Genomic DNA, 11,836 nt, shown 5'->3' on the forward strand with positions numbered 1-11,836 from the left:
GTGCATGCGCCCGTACACATCGACCCGGGTCACGCCCCTAGGATCGTGCAGGCGCTCGTACGCTGTGTGCACACATGGTGTCTTTGAATGTGTTAGTGCGTCTCGACGCGCGATCCCAACACGCATTCTCGCTTTAGCAGGATGATCGTTAGTTAGGTAGAGGGAGTAAGGGCTAATTGGGATCGACAGCGTACCGTGTATATGCGTATGTGCACGTTTTTTATCTCACTTCGCATGTAGGCCAGAACATAGCGGCAATAGTATTTATTAGCAGGCGTGGTTGAATTGCACATTGGGAAGTGATCTTAATATGAGCAAGACTTTTTTGTATCATCTCAACACCCGCTCACTTGCTCACTTGTCCACCGGTCCTAAATTCCACCACCCACTGTGCTTAAAGTTGACAAGAACGGGCCAAAGGACGCGAGAGTGAGAACGAGAGATTAGCTGAAGATGAGACGAGATGAAGATAGGCACGAGTACACGAGTGTAGAGGTGTGCATGTATGTAACACGAAGCACTATGAACGGTGTTTGATATTTCTAACGACGTTGGCAGCTGGCCCGAGAATGTGATGGTACGGCGTGGTAAACATGGTTAGCAGGGAAAACAGGGAAATTGTGGGAAGGGGGAGAAACGGACGAACCAAACAACAACAGCAACACACATTCATATGTGCCGGGATGCTGGGTGGTGATTGTGGGTGTATGAATTTGGATGGCAGTTTTGCTTTTCCTTTTTTTCCCCTCTCGTTTACACCCCTGTTAAAAAAGCATAACTAAGATCCCGAGATTTCCCGTTCTTTTTTTTTATTTCAACATTTCCCCCCGCGTCCTGCGCCATCCTTTTTGCGAAATTTGCTCACTCGAATTTATTAATAAGGTGAGGAGAGAAAGAGAGAACGCATTAGCAAATGTATTGCGGTAAGGTGATGTCGGTGTACATATGTGAGCTAACTACAGGAGAAATTGAGAAATACCCGTATTCGAAAGGAAGGAAAAAGGAAATAACAAAAAAAAACAGAAAGGAAGCAAATGTTGATTTTCATCAGAACCATGTGGGAAGGGAAGGAAAGGAATTCCGTTTGCTTGCACTCGCTCCATCATTGCTTAGCGGAATGTCACACGTACGCGAAGTATGCACGAGAAAGTTTTGTCCCTGTGCCAGCAAAGACGCCAACGACGACGATGACGACGGCGGGGAACGTACACGCTTACAAGATCTTAATGGGTGGTGCTCTTGGTAGGAAGAAGCACGACGGAATATGCTTATGGACTAAGCCTTCCACCCTTCACCCTTCCATTGTCATGTACGAGACAAACCGATCGTGGAGCGATTTCGCGCGCGCGCTTACAGAAAATAGCATACATGAATTTATGTATATTGTCTCCCACGAATGGTAGCGGACGAGGTTTCAAGAAAAAAAAGAACGAAAAAAAACACGAAAACATATATGAAGCTAGTGGAGAACAAGTGGCAAGGAACGCTGTTGGAAAATTGGAATTGGAAAATGTTAATGATGAGCAAGCCTTGGTGTGCGAGATAAGGGCATATGCAGGAATGGACAAATAAGACGGAGATACAAAGAGATGAAGAGAGAGAGAGAAAAGTATACACAACAGAAAGAGACTTTAAGAGAAAAAAAACCATTTTGTCACACCACCGGGGGGAAAGGAAAATGAGTAGATTCCGATGGATTCTGCGGACGAGCACAATGGCAACGGATGGATATTTGGAGATGGCTTTCCGAAGGGTTTTTATGTTCTTTCTTTCTTCTTTCACGCGCTTGATGCTTCTTTTTATGTCTTTTATGCTGGTTGGGGCAAACGATGGACGAAGAGATTAAGGATGCCCATAAGTAGTCCACCCAAACAGGGCTCTTCCTGGCAAGAGTGGCAAAACAGCAGCGGTACAGTCGAATGAAATTATGCTAAAATCCCAAGTACTCTTCCCACGTACGGTAGCATGTACGGGAGATGAAGAAGAACGAATCGTGTGTTTAAACCTACGATGAAACAGGAAGGTGTTGGTGGAGGTGGAGGTGGAGGTGTTGTTGACACACGTACACACATTCAGACTTACAGAAGCTGCCCTAGCTAAATGTGGGCGTTTCCGGTCAAGGAATGACATTGTGGTTTGATGGAAGCGGTTTCAATTACGTTAATGAGACAACTGGAAATAAAAGTGGGATGTGTTTCTTAAATTTAATTAAAATACTTTTACCATCTGTAGCTTCAGTAAAATCAAAGTGTACATGAAATAGCGCTAAATCTTTGTTTAGATTTATTTATTTCATTATTGACACTAACGACATCCTATGACAATAAGACATGAAATTGAAAACATCTCTATCAGCAATAAAAGCCCAGGAATGGTAGATTTAAGTGGGTAAAATGGTGCTTTAAATAAAAAGGAAAAACTCCGTTTCATTTTCCAAATATTTGTTTTCAGCAAAAGTTTCAATTGAAAAGCATTGCCAGCGTTCGTTCGAACACTATTCCGCACGCGAAAGAGCGAATCAAAACTGCCCGACGCAATTTTATTGAAACAGAGGTTTACCAACCGGTTGGATGGTATGTGCCACATTTTTATGTTATTGTATATCCTCAACGAGGCTTTTCAACGAGCACGACTTTGACGATGACGCTGAAGAAGACGATGGAAACCGCTTTCGATGACGAAAGCACCGTCTCGGAATGCTCACTCACTGTGGGTTTGTGTCTGTGTGCTGTTTTTAGTATGTGTGCATAAAACCTTGACCTTCGCCGCTCACGCAGACACGATGATTTTGACCAAAAATTTCACTCCCATTTCCCCATTCATCCGATCATCTTCGGTGTTGTCCACTAAACCATACCACGTGGTTTGGCTATCGGCATACTCAGAACTGTTTGGTGAGGTTACGGTGAGGATCGGAACGATTGCAGTATCCGACTGTATACTCTTTTTTTTCTATTGACCATACTATACTAAACACGGTAAATTGGTACACAAAGTGGAACGCCATGGTGCAAACTGTTTGTGGTTGTCAAATGGTTTTAAAGTATGGATATGATTAAATAATTGACCACATTTTCCGAGCAATTTTCCAAAATTCCAAAAACATTATTATCTCACAAATTGGTAGAGTTCGCAGTAAGGAATAAACATGCCATAGTGCGTAGTTTCGCAATGCTGCTTTCGAAAGGATAGAAAAAAACGACTTAAGTTCATGTCTGTCCCAATCAGAACTTAAGTTCATGTCTGTCCCAATAAATGAAAAGGCAAAACCGACATCGATTTAAAGAAGATTTAGTTTCTAAATGTATAGTCCTACTATCATTGGTTTCCTAATATTTCAAAAGCGTTAAGGCACATAATTCAATCTACCAATTTAAGGTTAGAAGCACACCCACATATCTTTCGTAATAATTAGGACTTTCCTAATAGTGTGTGTTGTAGGAATAAATTCCATTGAGTCGATCGTTATTTGATGGTTTACTCTAAGGTAAAATGAAAGTACTAAATTATTCGTGAACGTGTCGAAATGAATGAAATAAAATATAAAAATAACAATTGCATAACACGACAGTTTGACTTATGTCTTCAAAACATTGTGAAAAAAGTGCTATATATAAAATAATATTACATTTAATTGAAACTTACATACAGGTTGACAAAACGGCTAAATGCCATAACAATTAAATATAAATAACTATAAATAGCTTTTATAAAATTGTGGCAATTAAACAGAATAGTTTCTGCGGTGGACTATTTTTTAAGGATAATTTTCATTAATTAAGGATAATTAACGTAACTAATACATACCTCAAAAATGCCGACCCCTTCAATATGCCAATCAAAGCGCTGGTTTTTCAAGTTTTCATATGGACAATGCGCTTACGTTTAAGGAAAGCGCATAGCCACGGTGCAGTTTTATTCTGAAATAGAGAGAAAGTTATTTTTTGTTGTAAATTGTTATTTTTGTTTACAATTTAAATTTAGCGAACTATTTAAGAACCACCTTGAAGCTTTTTCTTTGCAAGCATAAACATATTTGGTTCTAATTAAATAAGTACGGTGAACTTATTCGATATCATTTCAAAGTTGCTTTTATTTATTATTTATTTTTTGCTTCTTAAGAATGGCAAGGCCGTATTGTATTTTTGACACGTAACCATACAGTCACAGTCTTTTCTACGAAGGGACAGTCCGGATGGGATTTGATACTCAGTCCAGTTTTGTGGAACTGACACCTAATTTGCTCTTATCAAATTAGTTTTTAATTTGTATAGCTTTTATTTTTTTAGTTCTTCGAATAAGAAAGACGTACAAGATATTACTTATTTCTGGTGTTAAAAAACGAAGATAATGAATTGCCATTTGGGGCGGCCCGGTGGTGCATGTGAAAAACGGCGCCCGTAAACACGGCAGGGACCAGATTCAAATCCCATCCGGACCGTCCCCCCGTAGCATGGACTGACTATCCTGCTACGTGGTAAAATAAGTCTTGATACGGCCAGGTCGTTCTAACCGAGCAAAAAAAAATGAATTGCCATTTATAGCTTGCATCAGGTTTTATAGCCAAGGATTGTTAGGGCGGCCCGGTGGTGTATGTGATAAACGGCGCCGATCCACACGGCAGGACTGGGGTTCAATCCAGACCGTAGCAAGGACTGGCTATCCGGCTACGTGATAAAAATAAGTCTAGTAAGCCAGAAATGACCAGCGTGACTTGTAAGGTCGTTAAAACCAATAAGAAGAAGAAGAAGAAGAAGCCAAGGATTGTTAGTCGTGCGTCTGGGAGAACTTCCTAGATGGGATTTAATACAGGTCCTGTCGCCTGAAAAGCCGGGTCCGGCATCGCTTTTTTACGGACCACTTAACATATTAAATGCGAATAAGAAAGTTTTGCAATTTACTGTAAACATAGTCGAAATAACTAATCATAATTATTAAACAAGAAAATAAAGGGCAACTATTAAAAAAAAACTATTTTAAAGGGTATTTTGAAGCTATCGGTAAACGCCTGCTTTGCTATGAAGCAAATGTTTAAGTTTTCTTTTCTTGTTCAAAATGGTTCGTTGTTTGACGTGAAACGACTAGCAAACAACAGGTTCTATGCAACACGTCTATAACAAAACGATGCTCTTTTCCAAACAACACAAACGAGCAACTGAACAAACTAGCCATATGTGCAGCACATACATACACACTATACGCAACTCAATTTCTCGTACGCACCCCGGAAATGAGTTAAAGCGTAACATAAACGGCGTAGGGTTGGATATATTCATCCGATAGGTTCAATGAACCAAGTCGTTCGATACTTTCCGCTGTCTGTATCAACCTCGCAGAGGTTGTTTTTGGTCTATGTTTGAGCATTGTTTAATCAATAGTGTGGAATAGCTAATTATCATAGTAAATAATATCGTCCAAAAAGTCCTTTCGACTCCCGGACTGTTAGAGCACTGTGCAATATGAAGATCCCTGTTAAGAAGTTTGTTAGCTAGTGTGAACACATGGGAACATTTATTAGAATACTTACCTAAACAAATTAGCACACAACTATCATCGGGAGTCGGGTTTTGTTGCATAATTTTTTCCCCCAAAAAAAATAATTCAATGTCCGTGGGTCATCAACATTAACAGTAACAAAACTTCTTCATTCGTGCTGCTTTCGTATTGAAATCACTTGCGTTGAAAAGATGTTTCACTACACGGTACAACACAAACAGCTGAGCTTCGCATTCACATTTGTGCTTATCATTGGTGAAGCGAGAGAGTACACACTCAACACGCGCCCGTTCGTCGTCTGTCCTGTCGTATCCTTTCATGAACTTTGTTTATCAGGTGATGATGATGACGAAGAAACTAATGCTTCACAGGTTTGTTTACATGAATGCATGCGTGCAAACTATAAATGACGATTGTTTTGTTACAAAACGAAGAAGAAAAACAACACAGTTCCAAAAGCGCAAAGTTTGACGATTGCACGAAAAAGCATTTCAATAAACGTAGGAACAAAAATCACTATAAACTTAACCACATTTTTGTTTTGTTGCTCGATGACGATGTTGCATGTTGATTTAATGCTCCATTGCACGGGTGTGTAATTAAACATAGCCACGCATTCCTGTTGACCAGTACCGAGAGGTCATGCTAGGATGTATCTGCGGTTTTTACTTTCGCAGCAGCTTGCATTCACTTCAACACACGCTTGTTAACAAAGCAACAATCCATGAACGTGTGGTGTCCACCATTGTTGACAGAGTCGCAGGATAATAAACAAACGAAAACTGACACATTTCACACCGGTCATGGTTTCGGAGAAGGACAACACACACGCTCTCTCGGTACGACCATCACTGGTGAGTGGGGTTTGTTTTTCTTTTGCGTTTTCCGACTGCCTGCTGTGATCCTCGTTGAAGCAGCAGTGTTTGCTTTAAACATTTTCCCAATCGAACGAACGCACCGACGACAACGTAACGTACATGGTACAGGCTGACCGTGGCCCATCATTGCACTCCTTGAGCGAATCACCACCGGCTGACCACTTGAACTCGCACATACACTAGCACGCACGATGCCGTACGCTCGCTTTTCCTTCCGGGTTAGAATTTGCAAACTCGCGACACTGCCACTGACCATAACTGCTGGAACCGGCTAGCAACTGTTGCGAGGCGAACAACTGTATCGTACGATTCGGCAGGGGTTGCTTCGATACGTATTCAGGAACAAACCGAACGGCAAAAAGACACCCCAGCAGCAGCGGACAACTTGTTCCTGTGGCCTGTGGTGTGTGGGCCAACTAGCGAAGAACATCATAGTTGGCCGCTGCTGCCGTTGCGCTGCGGTGCTGCTACTGCCGCCGCTAAATCGTTGCAGCAGCAGCAACAGCAGCACCAGCGCTGCTAGGAACCGTCTGCTGCCGACGCCGCCTGCTACGCGTATGCATGCATAAACAAAGTGGACTGGCGTAATGATGTAAAAACGGTTACCGCGGAGCAATTATTTCACACCAGAATGAAGTTATCACCGAGTGGGAAATATTAAAAGGAAAAATTATTTCATATATAGAAAATATATGCAAATTAAGGCACTTGCTCTCTCGCTCTCGCCCGTACACACCACAAGGGGACACACACTAACACTGGCACACCGAAAACGGCTGGCAGGGGTAGTAAATGTACCGCGTATACACACACGCATCACAGCCGGTAGGGGAAGGATTTTTCGCCATCCTCGCTAATGTGCGTTTTCCATCCCTCGGCGGTGAAATCGTCAAAGCGAGATGACACGTGTCGATTAAATACCCTTCTACTTCGTCCTTTTCACGCGTTATTTGTAACCTGCCTCCGTTTCCTCCCCCTCCCATTCTCTCCCTCCCTTCCCCTCTCTCATTTATAACTCTCATTTGGTTCACGGAGAAAACGTACGAATGCACGATAATGTTGGTAGCTGTGTGCCATTTCCTCCACGCTCCGCTCAACTTCTACCGCACAATGAGCGAAGGGTTGATTTTCCGTAACAACGGGGCTGGAAAAGCACGTTTTGATGGTGGGTGGTATGTGTGTGAGTGTGTTTCAAGAGGGGAAAATCAAAGCTGTTTGTGTTCTGTCTCTTTCGGTCGTGTGGTTCAATTTTGCTTTTTATATGATATTCGGGGCTTGTATTTAAGAGAGTGCTATTTTAATTGTGCTTGCAAATGTATGTGGCCGGATGAGGTTTCATGTGTATGTGTGTGAATGTGCGAGAGTGAACGGGAGAGAGTGAATGGGAAAGCGAGCAAATTTACGTAAAAGGTAAACAAACCCCCGAGTGGCATTCGTTCGTTCGTTCCCGGCGTTTGAGTTTTCCGTGTAGCGTATCCTAGAACGACCAAGTGCGATAGGGGTTGAGTTATATTTACTGTTTTCTTCTTTCCCATTTCACATCCTTGCCAAATTCTTTTGCGAGCCGCAAGACTCAATTTGGCAGTGCTGGAAAATTAGCATAGACCGGATGGTCTTATTTGTATTTTAATAAAATGAAATTTTTACATTAAATATTTTGCTCTCTAGGAAGATGTTTTTCAACCAACGAATGAAATAGAGTAATAATGTTGACACATGTTTGATTAATTAAACAAATCTAATTAAAATATTATATATAATTGTATTAAAAAAGAAGTAACATTTTTATATGAAAGCACAATACAAACATTTATATTAAAATTAATAATCGGCTCAAACAGTGCAAGATACAGAAAAGAATGAATTAATTAACGTAAATTAAAACTATACCACGGTGATAGAAAAGTATGTTATGTTTATTGGACTATTTTTTAGTTATTTAAACTTTTGCACAATATCTGCGCTTGTATAACATTTGAAACTCTAGCGTAAAAGCTGGCAACACGGTCGCGACACCCGATACCCATCAAATCTTACGAAATGAACGGCGACGGGTAACAACTTCGCGCCACTGCTATGCTGATGAGAACACAATGAGACGGCAGCAGGCCACCCCATGCATTGCCCCATACGCTTCCCATCCACATTCTGACGTGTGACGAGTATGCGCGTAAAATGCTTTACTCAGTGTTCGGGACCTTACAACACAACAAAAAAATAAAATAAAAGAACCAACACCGACGAGTCCTTTTTTTCTTGCTCCCCGTGCTACAAAAAATCGCGCCGTAGCTACTTAAAACTCTACTTAGTCACTCTTACTCAGCAACCACGCGCATAAGTGTGTGTGTGTGAACGTGTATGTGTATCGTGTGTGTATTTTATTATTCCCTCTCACTCGCAAGTGTCTTTTTTTCATCACGAAAGCGGCATTGCTCTTTGGAATTTCCTCATTTTCCTTCTTGCACATGATTTTTCTCATTTGTGTAAAATTAGAAGCGCGTTTGTTCATTGGCTAATGAGAATCGATCGGTGAGTGAGTGTGCGTGTGTGTGTGTGTTCGAATGTAGTATGTATGGGTGGATGTACATAATGATACTGGAGCGGTAAGCTTACTGTGTGCTATGCTTCTAACACCCTTCGATTACTCCAGAATGTCAAGAAATCATTTCCCCAGGATGCTTTTCCGGTGCTGCGATTGCGCAGTACTGTCAAACGCCAAACTTGTGTTAGTATGCGGAATGGTGGAACATTCATTGTTTTTATTCTCATCTAAGTGTGCGACTCATTTTCTTCGCTGTGCTCCTCTCACTGATTCACCACAGCTTTTGTAAAAAACAAGGATACACAGTATTTCTCTTTCTCTTTCGTTTTTTTTCTCTCTCGTTTTGGTATTCGTGGTGGACAACGAAACACACGAGTTCGGAGCAGGGACTCATAATTATTTGCCCCTTCGGCGTAACCGGAAGCGAACGGAAAGCCGAACGTGAACAAGGTGAACCGAGAAACAATGAGAATAATTATTTAATTTTCCGTTACCCATCTCGCTCATTCCTAACTGGGTTGCCTTGTCCCGTTTCTTCTCACCGACAAGGCAAACTACGGCGCTCGTTCGCTATCGCAGCCTCCGTGGGGCAGTTTTCCGATTAGCGGATGGAACCGTCGCTCGATATGGGTATGGGCGACCGGGAAGCTGTGTGATAAAGTCCCCGGGAAAAGTCGTCCGTCGTCGAGTGCAGGCGTTAGCGCCAGGGCGCTGATTTGTGGGTGTTGCCAAGTGCGAAAAATTGCAAATATGTATAAGCCAATGGGTTGTACGTGGGTTCTCCTTTTTTTTTTCGCCATCACTGCTCTCCTTCATTTGTCTTGGAACGTTGGCACATAAAATCTCTTACTTCTGGACCACCTCTGGAGAGGTTCGGTGATGATGCTTTTGCGCACAGGAACTGTTTCCTTCCAGGCTGGCAACATTTAGCGCTCATTACATAAATATCAACGTTGGAAAGTGTTGAAAGTGAGGAGAGCTAATGATAATGAGCTTAATTAATTTCGTTTGCTCACTGCTCCAATCGGTGACATGCTCCTCCCTTTCGCTGGCGAGCTGGATACGACGGGTTTTGTTTTTGCTCCATGCGTCTATGAGTATTAGTTGCGTACAAAAAAGCGTAAAAAAGGTTAACAATTTTCTTTCCCTTCTTTTGCGTGTGACCTAAGGAAAAATGAACAATTAATTTCCACCATCAGCGGTTGCAAGAGAAAACTGTAACGTAAAACACTAACCAAGAGTATAGTAGCCGAAATGAAACGAAATGAGAGTGAGCAGCATGTTTGGCTTACCACGTGCTCGTGTGAGAAAATTGAGCTCACGACAGTGACACTCTGGAGATATTTTCTCACAACCGTTTGTACTCTACTCGGAAAAATTGGTTCGGCCAGCTCAGGCTCTTGTGTTTGTTCTTTACGAAAGATAGTGAACGAAAGTAGGTCCTGCCGTACCGATCAAGTGACACTACAGTGCTTTTGAAATGTAAAAGAGTACAGCAAAAACTGAATAAAGCTTGGGCAGATAAACCAAATAGAAGAACAACAGAAAACGACGACGATGCACATCCTGTGCACTACAAATTGTAGAACTATTTGCTTGCGCGCAAGTGCAATAACACCCGGGCATTTTTGTTAAAAAAGTATTTACCATTCCAGCATGTTTTTTTTTTGTTTCGTTCTGTTCATTTTTTTCTGTCTTGCACGGTTTTGCATTAATGCTTGTTGTGACTTTTGTGAGGGGTAACATTGCACGGTCCCTCTGACATACACTTGCAGACGGGTTTCTCGGTTCCGAAATTTCGTTGCGCGTCGTTTCGGTTGCTCTAACTAGGGTCGGGATTTTTTTAGCATTTTATACATCACCATTAGATGAGGTGAAAAAATGAAATAAATTATTCGCGACATTATGCAACTGAATGTGTGTGTGTGTGTGTGAGCGATTTGTTAAGATTTGAGTAGGATAACAATACTAAGTACCTATACATAAATTGCAAAGAGCAGAGGAAGTTGTGTTGAAAATGTTGACAGAAATGTTTGTGCCTGTTTCTTCTAAATCAAAGATTTTATTTTTAATATCTTACATTTATTGTTTCATCCATTATGTTGACTAGACAAAGAAAAATGTAAGGCACATTTAGAATCATTTGTTTTTCTTAATACCAAATTCATCAACGGCTTTAAATAAAGCACTGTAGTAATACAGAATCCAAATTTGTTTGTTCTGTTCCATGGCTAATTTTTTTTTATTTTCTTTTACGTTTCAAATTAGAATATAAGGCCCTATAGTTGGTTACAATTGCATCTCTGCTTGCTGTGGTTTATCGTAATGGTTATAAATCGAGTCCAGTGTTTGGAGTTCCCTTCTGCAGGCTAATTTTTAATCAAGTTCATCGAACCATACCAATTAGTGGTATGGCTATCGATACGATAATGAGCATTTACCCTATCTCAATATTTTAAAGCAACCTAAGCTGCTGGTTAATAACGACGACACATGGAAGATGACTTAGTTTTAATTTTTCAGTTTACAAAAAAAATGTTAAAACATTTATTGTAGAATCAGACATTTTTTTTCTCAGTATTATGATAAGAAATGAAATTAAAACTCTTCATTGGCAGAAAACAACACCAAACGACAAGAATAGGGGACGATATAATACTCCCCCGTTACTTAGTTGGTAAGAGTCCGGCATACAGCAGGAATAAAAATAATGTCCTTACCGTAGTTTCCCTACCGTAAAGTAATAAAAAAATAAGACAAAAGCATCACACTGACGTTCAGTTGCTGCAGAAATGAAAAAAAACTAACACTAACGCTGCTACATAAAAAAATGCGTACTCAAAGGGCAAAAAATATCCTCAACCATCCCTATCCGTGGGCCTCATTTTTTATCGTTTGTCTAGTTCCTCCAGCATTTTCA

The 11,836-nt window shown here is 41.0% G+C and overlaps 1 long non-coding RNA gene across 1 annotated transcript in view; it reads right to left on the reverse strand.

The window, feature by feature from the left end:
* LOC125766166 (uncharacterized) overlaps positions 1-6,945 on the reverse strand; it is a 66,743-nt gene extending 59,798 nt beyond the window's left edge. Inside the window, exons 1-2 of the long non-coding RNA XR_007418653.1 lie at positions 5,528-6,945; positions 3,808-3,920 (exon numbers count right to left, since the gene is read on the reverse strand). This is a non-coding gene — a long non-coding RNA (uncharacterized LOC125766166). The remainder of the gene's footprint in view (positions 1-3,807; positions 3,921-5,527) is intronic.
* Positions 6,946-11,836: the final 4,891 nt, after the last annotated feature.

Source organism: Anopheles funestus, chromosome 2RL, assembly GCF_943734845.2.
Source record: "Anopheles funestus chromosome 2RL, idAnoFuneDA-416_04, whole genome shotgun sequence".
NCBI classification, from domain to species: domain Eukaryota; kingdom Metazoa; phylum Arthropoda; class Insecta; order Diptera; family Culicidae; genus Anopheles; species Anopheles funestus.